Genomic DNA, 12,769 nt, shown 5'->3' with positions numbered 1-12,769 from the left:
GTATCTAGACAGGGGTTGAACCCAAACCATTTGAGCCAAATATCAGTTTCTGATCTTGCTCATTCTTTGCAAGAAGAAAGATTATTCAATTTGTGGTTGTTGTTGTTGTTGTTTTGTGCCAGTCCTGGGGCTTGGGTGCTATCCCTGAGCTGTTTTTGCTCAAGGCTAGTGCTCTGGCACTTGAGCCATAACTCCACTTCAAGCTTTTTGGTGGTTAATTGGAGGTAAGAGTCCCATAGACTTTTCTGCCAGGGCTGCTTTGAACGATCTTCAAAGCTCATCCTCTTGAGTAGCTTGGATTATAGCTGTGAGGTACCAGTGCTCTGCAGATGATTGAATTTCTGTACTACATGTTTTAAAGACATCAGTGCCATAGCATTTCACAGTTGATGGATATTTTGTTCAAAACAAGACTTAGATTGCCCCTATTCTTCTAAGCATGAAAGCTGATGGTAGTGGGGTTTTATATTCTGATTTTTTGGATTTATTTACTCTCGCCAAGTCTCCTGGTAAGGTGAGAGGTACTTTGCTATGCTTTCCCCCATAGATGGCACCTGGCTGATTGAGTAGTGAGGCTTATCCCTGAGCCTAGAGCTTGTCACAGAGTATGAGTTTCACAAATACCACTGTAATGAATTGAAATATTCAGGGTATAGTCTCCAGGTTCGTTCTAGATGATCTTGGCAGTTTTGACAAAGGAAATGGGTCACATCATGACTAGGCAGTCACATCATGCAGAGTTTATATCTTACTTCTGGTCCCCTAGAAATATAGTGCCCTGGGAATAACGTGGTGACTGGTGATCAGAAGTCTGGCTCTACAGGTTGGTAGGAGAGGTCAATTCTAGCAGTATCCAGTTGAGAAGCAGAAGGCAGTTCCTTTGACTTAGCTGGAATTACGATGTCCTTACCAGCTGGAGGTTTGTTACTAATAACAAAGAATTAGAAAATGTTAAGCAGGCAATAATGGTGATGAAACTTAATTTATTGAGGGCTTCTTGTGGTAAAGGCATGCTCCAAAGCTCTTTATGAGCATTATTCTACTTGACCCTCAAAATAGCCCATGAGCAGGTTCTCTGAATGGTCTGTTTGTCAGACTGGGAAACTACCTATTTACCTCATCAGTCACTTGTTTGAGTCTTCTCTGTGCTGCTACAACATGATTCCACAGGTTGAGTAGTTTTAGGAAGAATAGAGACTTCTTCCTTATACTTTAGAAGCTAGGAAGTTTGAGGTCCTACTTGTGGCATAATCTCAAAGGGAAGAGGATGACAGGGATGTGAGCTCAAGAGAGCCTTTATCAGGAAGCCATTCCCTGGATAGTAACATTAATTTATTCATGATGGATATTTGGGAATGCTTAACTTTGTCCTAAATAAATGAAATATTTTTTATCATAACACAAGTCTACTGGCTTGCAAACTGAAACCTTTTCTACAATGAACAGGATGAGCAGGTTACCCCTTGGGTGAACATGAAGGTGTCCAGATATGGGCACTATGGTACAATTTATTGTTAAGAGGAGGCAAAGGGCTGCTCACCTCACTGCTGGAAAGGCTGAACCAAACACTGGATGTTGAATGGGAAATGGGAAAAGCCAGGAAATGTTCACAGCAGGTACCAGAGTAGCAAGTCAGACCCGGGCTTATGTGTTATGTCTATCTAGCCTTGGACAAGCAGTCTGTCCTTTCATAGCCTCAGTTGGGTATAAGATGGGGGGATAGTAATAGCAAAAATGGTTGTACATACTAGATGATGACTCATGGCCTAGAAAGTACTAAAATGTTATTGGGCATGAGTAGAAAGCTCTTGTATCCTGCAAACCTAAGACTTTAAGGTTGGAAGCATTCCATGTTCAATGGCACATGAGACTAGCCTCTACATGAGTCTGATGAACATTGCCCCCCCATGAAGGATGCATTGTTATTTCCTCTATCCTGCTACACACATCACACACCAGAAAATGCTTTTAATCTCTCTCACAGTTTGAAATTCCAATTGGAAGTTCCACTTGCCCAGCTTTGCCTGCTCATGACAATCTTAGGCTTACTGTTTGCTTGGGGAACTGTTTTCAAATCCAATTCTTTTATGGAATAATTTATTCTTGTAAAAAATAACTACTTGTTTAGCAAGCACAGCCTTTTACCTGAGGAAAGGAAGTATTTGAATTGCCCTAAAAATAATGGCATTACCCATGGGATGAGTTTGCATCTGCCATTGGTGCAAAAACCAGTTGCTGGAGTCACACACATCTTTGGGATGTCCCCACACCAGGTATCATTTCAGTGCTTCAGATTTATACCCCTCCTACAGACCACTGCCTTGCACAGGGCTTTCTGCAGATTCTCTTATCAAGGTGGCCTTCCTCTTCTAGAGGAGACTATAAGGGAGAAGGAACCAGCAAGAAGTCAGAAGTTCTGGAGAGTTACTATCTGTGGCTGGGCACCTGGTGAACCAGGATCCTAGCTCTCTCCTTTGAGGGGGTAAATGAAGTGGGCTGTGTACCTTGCTCAGAGCCCCCCATTGGGCCTGAGCCCCATCCTTGTCATGGAAACATGCTTCCTTATACATTTTGTGTAGGCCGTCTTCCCTTTCTGGGCTTACTTATCTATTCCCTGATCATTTTTGGCTGAAAATGCTTGTCTACCTGAAGACTTTAATCAAACCCTGTGTTAGGGTCTGCCACATCTGGGAAACTCCCTGCCTTAGTATGCATTGCTGCCATAGCAAATTATCACAAACTCAGCAGCTTAACACATCACGCATTAGCTATCTTCATCTTTAGAATTCAGAGTTCTAGCTGGTTTCTATGCTCAGGGGCTCACAGGCTGAAATTAAATGATCATCTTCAACTACAGTTTTCCACTAGAGTTTGAGCTCTTCTTCTGAGGTCATTCGTTGTTGGCAGGGCTAATTTCCTCTCATGCTTTTCATATGGCCCCTCCATCTTTAAGACAGCCACAGCAGGTGGATTTCTTTCTTTGAAATCTCTCCAACTTCCCTCCTTAACACATTTCTTTGGCTTTTACTTTAAATTAAAGGCTCAGCTGATTGCATTGGGCCCACCAGAAAATTAAGGATCATTTTTCTGTTTTAAGATCAACTCACCAGTGACTTTAAATACATGGGTAAGATCCTCCTTGGCATATAGTATAAAATATTCATGATAAAATACCAAGGAACAAGATAAGAGTAGCGACATTCTGCCTACCACAGTTCACCGAGAAAGCAGATTTCTGTGCGGGTATCTTTACTGTATTTGAATTCATATCTGGACTCTTGGGACCATTTGTTAGGTTCTTTCTTTACATTTATTTTTATTGTAAAGGTGATGCACAGAGGAGTTACAGTTACATGAATAAGATAATGAGTACCTTTCTTTTTGAACAATGTCACCTCTTCTGTAGTGTTCTCCTAGTTTTTTCTCTTCTGACTTCCCTAGGCCCAAGTTGTATAGTTCATTTTCAACATAGTATCTTAATGATACTTGTTCACCCTTTGTTCCCCATTTCTGTGTTCCCTCTTACTTTCCCCAAAATAAACCAAAAAGTTCTTGTTTGTAATGTTTTAACAAACATTACTAGGGACTGCTCTAGGTTAGGTCTCTGGTTCCTGTGTTTAAAGACTTCCTTGTTGGAGTGCATAGTGTACTGGTAGAACAGACAAAGCAATGTGGTCTGTCCCAGGGAGATGGGCTGGGCAGCCACTACAGTTAAGGGAGAAGAGTGCTACAGAGCAGCCGAGTTTTCTGGCTGGACATTCACGAAGGATGAGGAGACAATCACCATACTTATGTGAGATGACTTTGCATGGGATCCATTGAGTTCTTGCATGCAATGTTATCTTTGTGAGACTTGTGGTGGAGAAAGGCAGGAACAGTGCTATCTTGGATGGGACATTGAGTTACCAGAGCCATATTTACCCAACAGTTATGCAGTTTTGTCAGTGAGTACCCAACATTTCCTAACCCACATATATCTTCCAACTGGTCACCTGCTAGATGACTACTTCTTAGTTTGTGTATATGTATACTAGTCCTGGGGCTTGAACTCAGGGCCTGGATGCTGACCCTGAGCTGTTTTTGCTCAAGGCTAGCTCTCTACCATTTGAGCCACAGCTTCATTTCCACTTTTTGGGGAATTCATTGTAGATGAGTCCCACAAACTTTTCAGGCTGGCTTTGAACCATGGTCCTCAGATTTCAGCTTCCTAAGCAGCTAGAATTATAGATGTGAGCTATTGGTATCTGACTGTGCAACTACTTTTAAAAAAAAGATGGAGTACATCAGCCATGTTTCTTATTTTCTTAGCTATTTCATGCCCTTCCTATAAATTTCAAAGGCTTTCTTTACATATGCCCTAACTGTGCTGGTCTGAACAGTATAAAGTATGATTTATTCTTTAAAGTGCAAAAGTAAAGTGAAATGCAGCTCAGTGTTAGAGCTAAAACCCTTCAGAGTAGGCCACAGAATAATTTGGTTTGATTCTAGATCATATGTAGATTCTCTGTCAATCTCATACTTAAATTGTTTTGATTTTTGTCCTTGTAAAGTAAATGTACCAGTACTAAATTAGTGTTTCTTACATGATTATCCTGATAACCAACAAGAGAAAATGTACATGAAATGAGGTTAGAGTTTGCTTATGTGTGTCTAGCCACCAGAGTACTTTTCCTGAATTTTAGAACATGTGAATAACCAGGTTTCTGGAAAGGACATTTGATTAAGAAGTACAGTTTCATTTCTGTAGCCCATTCTGTTTTCTGCAATTTGCTGGTGTTGATGCATTTGCGAAGATGTCCACAAATGCTTTTGTCTTCCTTCCTAAATTTCATGTCTTACTCCATCCCTGGATTCTTTTCTTCTTGGCCTTGTAGATCCTGTTCCCGCCGACTCCGTGCTTTGAAGTGGGTTTTGTAGCATTCACAGTAGCCAAGAGGGTTACCTGAGAAGAAGTGGAAAAGCGTGTGCTGCCCAAGGCTAGGAGAGTGGTTGACTAAACGAGCAAATGTGGCTTTGATGGAAGGGCTCACATTTAATAGGAGAAATAATTTTGAAAGAATGATAAAAATTTGGTGTTTCCATTAAGGTCAGCTCTTTGAAGGTGTTGTGGCAAGCTTTTATTTTCTTTAATGTAACTATTTACACATGCTGAGCATTTCTGTGTTCCATCTTTTTGGTTTCTCATTTGTTCAGAACAATAGCCAGCGTAGAGCAAAGAGCTAGCACTGAAAGCTGGTCCTCTGGTCAGCCAGTCCCAGGTTGCCCTGTGCCCTTTCAATGCAATACAGGGCACAGGAATGCAAAGAGTCTTCCCACGTAGATGTTCACTTGTTCCCTTGCAACATTTGGGATCTGTGTCTAGTAGACCAAGTGGAGCCAGGGAACAAGCACAGACCCAAGACCAGAGTTACATTAAGCTATGTCTCTGGTTGTTTGCCATCCAGTAGAACTTTGTACGGTGACAAGTCCTCCACCGGCCCTCTCCAGGATGGTGGCCCTTCTAGTACATGACTGCTTGGTGCTTCATATGTGGCGAGTATGATGGTGAAACAATTTTAGACTGTATTTGTGTTCATTTATTTCACTTTAAATGCCCCACATGGTTGATAGAAACTATTGTAGAGAATGAAGTTTACCGTCAGAGTACATAGTTTCCCTCTGTGGCAATGTAGTTGAGAGACTGTGGCTCTACTATTAAACTGCTTTGGTTCAGTTCCTAACACTCACTTGTCATAGGACCTTGATGGGGGACTTATTCTTCCTGTGCTTCATTTCTTAGCATGTAGAATGGGGATAATGACTGTGTTTACCTCACTGAATTGTTGCAACATTTGGAATAAGAAGGTCTAGGATGCTTTACATGGTACCTGGTATTCATTTTTTTAATGGACCTTCGGTTATAGAAATGGTTTAACCATGATACTTGTTTGAGACACACTATCACATTTGTCCACAAGGTTTATAAATGCACACATGTGCACGTGCGCACACACACACACACACACACACACACACACACACACACACACAAATACTTATGCCAAGTATCAGAACATTAAGTATAATTTTATATATCAATGGATTTTCCCTCTCTTAACCTGTTACCTGGGTTTTCTGCTCTTATGACCACACATTGTATAAAATAGTGAAAAAAATGCTGGAAATGCTTTCTTTACCCTGCAGTTCCAATTGCTCCACTGATGACCTTGTTCACTATACTCCCTAGCACTTGTAATTGGCTACCTTGTTTATTGTCAGTTTCATCAAATTATAGCATTGTTTGTGTCTTTTTTTATTTCCTATTGAGCATCCAAGTGCTGGAATCAACAAGGCTTAGTATATCATGGACACACTACTGGTATTTGCCAGACAGATTCGATTAACCTACTAATTGGTTGTGTATTATTCTGATAATCACATTAGAGGATTATTTGGAATTATTTTATCAACCTCAGAACATATACACCTTGCTGATAGACATGCTTTGGAATTCTTTCTTTTGTTAGGGATTTATTTACTTAGGTATTTACTTACTCAAACAAGTGTTGCTTGAGGTCCATGGCTGTGAGGATTGCCTGACTAGTTGCTAATGGGTAATGAGAGTGGCATAGTCCCAACTTCACAGAGCTTCCAGTTTCAGATACAGAAATAAGCAATTGTGATGCACAAAGTAAAGAAGGACTCCTGGGGTGAGAACATAAGGAGTTTGTAAGTGAGGTATACAACCCAGGCCTTGGTCAGGGAAAGATTGCTGGAGGAACTATGTAACATCTAAGTTGATTTCTGGAAGATGAAAGGTAGATAAAGGAACAGTAATTTACCCAGTGTCCTAGGCATAAGCAAAAGCTAGGAAGAAATAAATCAATTTGTATTAAGGCACAGGCAGATAATGCAAGCCAATTTTATGAGCAAAAAAACCAATGAAATGAGACTAGAAAACATGGGCCAGGTGTCATTTGCTTCTTGTAAATAATTGTGGGTGAATTACTTTACCTCCATAAATTCCAGTTTTCATCATATATGAAATGGGAAAATATATTGCTTGCCCTTCTTTTCTCAGAAGATGTGGAGAACACTTGAGGGACCGGTTATAAAACTTTGATTAAAACAAAAAAATCATTGTTCTTTAATGTCAACCTTGTGTTTGGGATTTATTTTTTTTTTTAATTTTTTTTATTGTAAAGATACTATACAGAGGGTTACAGTTACATGAGTGAGGTAATGAGTACACTTCCACTTCCTCTTGAACATTGTTACCCCCTCCATTGTTTTCCCCCTACCATCCATGTTTGGGATTTATTAAGAGACAAGTTTGATATGGCACAGTAACTCTGAAAGTGTTAAGTGACATAAAGTTGATCTAGAGTCTTTAATTTTAGTATGGTAGTCTCTAACCAAGTTTGGTTATTTAAATTTAAATTAAATTGCCCAGCAATGGTGGCTCACACCTATAATCCTAGCTACTCAGGAGGCTGAAATCTGAAGATCAAGGTTTGAAATCAGCACAGGCAGGAAAACCCATGAGATTCTTATCTCCAATTAAGGACCAGAAAAGTGGCCTTATTGCTCAAGTAGTAGAACTCTAGCCTTGAGCACAGAAGTTCAGGGACAGCATCCAGGCCAAAGATGAGCACAAAAACAAAACAGACAAACAAAAACCCCTATTATGTTTAGCATGCAGCTATGTGAAGATGTGTTTGTCTGCATGTTGTATATAAGGAGGAGAGGGGAGGGGCTCAAGATTGAATGAGAGACACTGATGTTTAAAGGTATTAGAAAATTATTTTTGGTCAGTAAGATTGTTTTCTTTTCCCTTGTCTTCTCAATCTTCTATTATATGACTTATATATGTAACCAAACAAGAAAAAGTAAAAAAAAATAATCCTTAATACAAAATAGTAGTTTTTTACAGCATAGTAGTTGCCTGATTACTTGCAAACACATAAGATATGCTTATTTTGTGAGGAAGAAGATTTTATCCTTAAAAATCTTGTCAGTGAAGATTATTTGGTATGAGCTACACCTTAGCTCTTTATGTGTAAACATCCCCAGCTTCCTGCCACCAGGCTCAGAAAGGATCAGAACTGCTTTGGTCTACCCGAGATGGTCCTTATTGTAATGAATTTGGTGTATCGGAGAACACGTTGAAAAGATTTGGATATATGCATTTCTACAGCAGTTTGATTGGGGGGTCAAAAATGTGGCCAACGGTTGTTCCAGCTGCTTCCTTACCACAAAGCTTCTGTGATTGGAAGCATGGATGCCAACCAGCTGGTAGGAAAGCTAAGTAGGAATTTTACTACTTTGGTCGGATTGATAAACAAATGACCCCAGTGCCATCTCCTAGAGATTTCCTCAACCAGCTTATCTTTTTGGATATCAGACTAGAGAATTTATAAATACAAATGGTCTGCAACTTAGAATGGTTTTACTTAAGTGATTTTACCATCCTACAGAAGTATACAAAAGCATGTACATATAATCACTCTGGTTTTTGGTACTTTCAGTATGCTATTTGGTAAATTGCATGAGACATTCAACTCTTGATTGTAAGTAGGTATCATACAAGGTGATTGCTCAATTACTAAGGTATGAGGCTAAGGTATAGGTTCTGAGCACATTTGGGGAGGCAAGCCTGAGTTACATATTAAATATAATTTTGACTTACTGTTACTTTCAACTTAGAATGTGTTTCAAGTAACATAACCCCATCCTAAGTCAAAAAGCACAAGCATCTGTGCTATTAAGTACTGTAAAATATGTGAATTAAGAGAAAGTCAACAACACAACACCTGTGTTCTCACTATGATGTTTAAGAAGGGGCGTGCTCAGTCTTTCTGAATCCTCCTGTATTATGTGTATCTACCACTGGGCGGTATGGCTTGTAAGACATAACTCAGGAGTGGCAGCCTAGCCCAAGGGCCCTGCGTGTAGAAGGAGCTGTGTTGGCATTTTTTTTCACACTTAGGGTGTACCTGAAGACACAACAAACAGAGAAATGAAAAACAGAAAAGTGGATTTTTCTAGTGACATCTTTTAATCATTTAACCTGGAATGTTCCTACTGCTTCTTCTCTTCTCTGTCTAAAGACTGAAGGCCATGGAATTCTGTAAGGAAAAAAGAAAAGCTGCATTGGAGGAGGCACAGCTCTCATTACTTGATAACAACAAACATAAATGGGCCTTTTTTATTGTGAAAATACTGAACAGAGGGGTTACAATTACATGGGCAAGGTAATGAGTGCATTTCTTATCAAGCATTGTTGCCTCCTCCTTTGGGAGAAATCAGTCAAAACTCCAGAGGTTTGGGGCTGGGAAGGTGCCTCAGTGGTAGAGTGCTTGCCTTGCATCTATGAGGCCCTGGGTTCGATTCCTCAGCACCACATAAGCAAAAAGAAAAAAAGTCGGAAGTGGTGCTGTGGCTCAAGTGGTAGAGCACTAGCCTTGAGCAAAACAGCTCAGGGACAGCACCCAAGCTCTGAGTTCAAGCCTCAGGACTGCTACCTCCCCACCCCAAAAGAAAGAAAGAGAGAGGGTGCGAAGGGAGGGAAGGGAAGAAGGAAGGAAAGAAAGAAAGAAAGGCCGCACAAATACAGAAACTCATAACTCTTTGTCCAAACCACATGTGTAATTATTTCTACTTTAGTTTTGTGATTTTACTTGGTTAATCCCTCTTGTCATCAATTTTCTCACCTGTGAGAGGATCAGACTACATGGGTTTTCTCCATTCCTTCCTCCTTAGGTGAGTCCTGGCACCGCTGCACCACCTTTCACTCCCAATGCTTCACGGTGGTCGAAGGATTATTTAGAATTGGCAATGATTAATTTCTGATGGAGATTGGATTACCTAAAATAGAGCTGTAGATCCAAATGGATTATGAATGTAAAAATGATTATGATCATTTTGTTCCAGACTCTTGGAGTAAGATATGCCTGTAGCAGCTAAAGCAGCTGTAGAGCAAACCAGAAATAATGAATACCTAGGAGATTGGTCCAGAGGCCCACAAGAAGTTCCCCTTTCATGATAATGTGAAGTTGCTGCTGAACTTGCAGGGCCAGGCCAAAAATGCATTGAGTTTCTCACCGTTGGCTCACCGTGTTGCTAACCCCAGCTGTTTGTTTACTTTTGGGGGTTCTAGAAAGATACTAATAGGTATCAGACAGCCAGAATTAGATGATATGCTAGGTTTTGACCTTCTAAATGATATCTCCTGCTTGCACCCTTAGCTCGATGGAGAGTTCAACCTACATCAACCACAGCTGCCTTGTTCCCCAAGCCCTGGTGCTCAGAAGTCATTTCTTCAGAAGACTCAGTATTGTTTATCTGGTTACTTGGTTCCCAGGATAATCTAAATCAACACCAAGATGTCTAGGAAACACATGTGTTAGTTAGGGAAAGGCTGGGTGGGAAGGCTTAAACATTGTGTGCATTCATTTAAGAACAGTGAAGAAAAGGGTCTAGTTAAATAGGGAAGTTCTGTTGCATGCTATCTGTCAGGTTCTTTCCATCCTTTTGTTCCTCCATGTCTTACATGGGGGATGGCAACCAGCCTTCTGCTTTTCTTTATTCATAAAGTTGTATGGACTCTGCCATGCCCACCTATTAGAATAGCTACTCTCGTGCTACAATGAAAGAATAGAGAAATTTCAACACAACCCATAATGTCCACAGATCTGGAGATATTGATCTAGTTCTTTATCAAAATTTTTTACTAACTTCTACCCTACCATGGCTGCTCTTGGTGTCTGAACTACTCTCTAGGTTACCATTTTGGAAGGAATAACTAAAGAAAGTCATTTAAAAATTAATGAGTAAAATATCTATATCCAGAAATTGACACTTTTTCTCACATTTTTCATTAGTGTTTATTAATTGGACAGTGTAATAAGATTCATCGTGACATTTTAATAATCATATAACATACTTTGATCATATTCATTCTCTTTCTTACACTTTCCTATCTCCTCTGCCTCTTCCCACTTTTCTCTTTCCATATTACTAATAGTAGCCCTTTTTCATTCATGTCATTTTCTTTGCTTTCTGAATTCCACATATGAGAGAAAACATACAACTGTCTCTCTGTTCTATACAGTTCCCTACAAATGTATAATTTTGTTCTTTGTGTGTGTGTGTGAGAGAGAGAGAGACAAAGAGAGAGAGAGAGAGAGAGAGAGAGAGAGAGAGAGAGAGAGAGAGAGAGAGAGAGAGAGAGAGAGAGAGAGAGATTGAACTCAGGGCCTGGGCCTGTCCCTGAGCTTTTGTGCTCAAAGCTAGCATTCTAACACTTAAACCACAGCTCCACTTCTGGTATTTCTGTTGCTTAATTGGAGATGAGTCTCACAGACTTTCCTACCGTGACTGGCTTTAAACCTCGATCCTCAGATTTCAGCCTCCAGAGTAGCTGGGATTATAGGCATGAGCCACCAGCACCTGGCTAATTTTGTTCTTCTTTATGGCTGAAAAAAATTCCACTGGATATATACAACACATTTTCTTTATCCATTGATGAGCACCTAGACTGATTTCACTACCTGGCAATTGTGAATAGTGCTATGATAATAAACATGGATGTGTAAGTAGCTCTGTAGGGGTCTGGCTTTAATTCTTTTAGGTATATACAAAGAAGTAGTAAAGTGGAGTCTAGTTCTAGTTCTTTTAATTTTTTGAGGATGGTTCTATTGAGATCCATAGTGGCCTTACTAATTTATAGTGTATAAGGTTTCTTTCTCCTACCATCTTAACCACCGTTTGTTGGTTTTAGTTTTCTTGATGCTAACCATTCTCATATTTTATTGAGAATTTAGTTCTGCAGCCATATCTAACTGTAAAGGAGGTTAGGAAATATCTACCTGGGAGTCAAGGACCTCAGAAGGTGAGAAACCCTTCCTATAGTCAGGTATAATGTAAGCATTCTGCAATGGGAATCTTTTGCTTTCTTGTTTAATCTGCTCTTATTTATCTGGATAACTTCTCACCATCCTTTTCCTGTCCAATTAAGTACCCTTCTTCCAGGAACCCATTTTTTTTTTTTTTATATCTCTTTTGCCTAGAAGATGTTCCTTCTTGAAGCTTCCTTGGTTTCTGGCATGCATCTGCAGGAACACCTCAAACTCCTTTTTGTTATGAATCACTGTCATGCCTAATTTGCCCTATCTACACTTAAGAAAGCTTTTAGACATCTACTGAGTGAATGAGTGACCACTGAGGAATTTTAACAAAGCAAACAATCATTTGCCCAGCATCATTTGGTTACTTAAGGGTAGATCTGGGACTCCGCTGGTGAGTATTGAACTTCAAAGGTCATCATCTTTAAGTCAAGCTTCCTCAAATTTGCCACTACTAGGCATTTTAGGTTATGTAGTACTCTATTGGAGGTGTGTTGCCTGTAGGGTGCTTGGTAGCATCCTTGGCCTCTATCCACTAGATGTCAGTAACACACCTCCCCAGTTGTGACAAATGTCTCCAGACATTTGGACCAGAATAATGCCCGGATGACAATCAGTCATCTCAGTTCTACTACTTCTCAGTTTTGTTTGAAACTCGAAATCTCACAATTTCTCTGCTTCACTTGGTAGTATACTTAGGATTCTTCCTGCCTGTTGACAGTAATTCTCAGCCTTGGTCCCCTTCCCTCCTGAAGTCTTCCTTACTGCAGCATCCAACTCACAGCCTTTCCTTCCACTTCTGCTACATTCACTATAGTGCTGCATGGTAAAGCTGTCATTGCAGTCCTCCCCCAGTACCCTCTGAGCTGCCTAACAACAGGGAT

General features: G+C 40.2%; 1 protein-coding gene across 26 annotated transcripts in view; it reads left to right on the top strand.

Moving 5' to 3' along the window:
* LOC138824597 (coiled-coil domain-containing protein 66-like) overlaps nt 1-12,769 on the top strand; it is an 81,695-nt gene that overhangs the window by 17,963 nt on the left and 50,963 nt on the right. The window contains exon 8 of one of the 26 annotated variants that reach the window (XM_070018454.1): nt 4,875-4,918. The exons of the other annotated variants lie outside the window; for them this stretch is intronic. The gene's annotated coding sequence lies outside the window, so the exon portion shown is untranslated. Of the gene's footprint in view, nt 1-4,874; nt 4,919-12,769 lie in introns of those variants that run through there. 26 annotated transcript variants of the gene reach the window in all.

The sequence above is a fragment of the Dipodomys merriami genome, unplaced genomic scaffold (genome assembly GCF_024711535.1).
Source record: "Dipodomys merriami isolate MVZ:Mamm:240054 unplaced genomic scaffold, mDipMer1.0.p SCAF_13, whole genome shotgun sequence".
Taxonomy (NCBI): domain Eukaryota; kingdom Metazoa; phylum Chordata; class Mammalia; order Rodentia; family Heteromyidae; genus Dipodomys; species Dipodomys merriami.
Note: the sequence above shows the minus strand (reverse complement) of the source record. Positions and strands in the feature narration are given on the sequence as shown.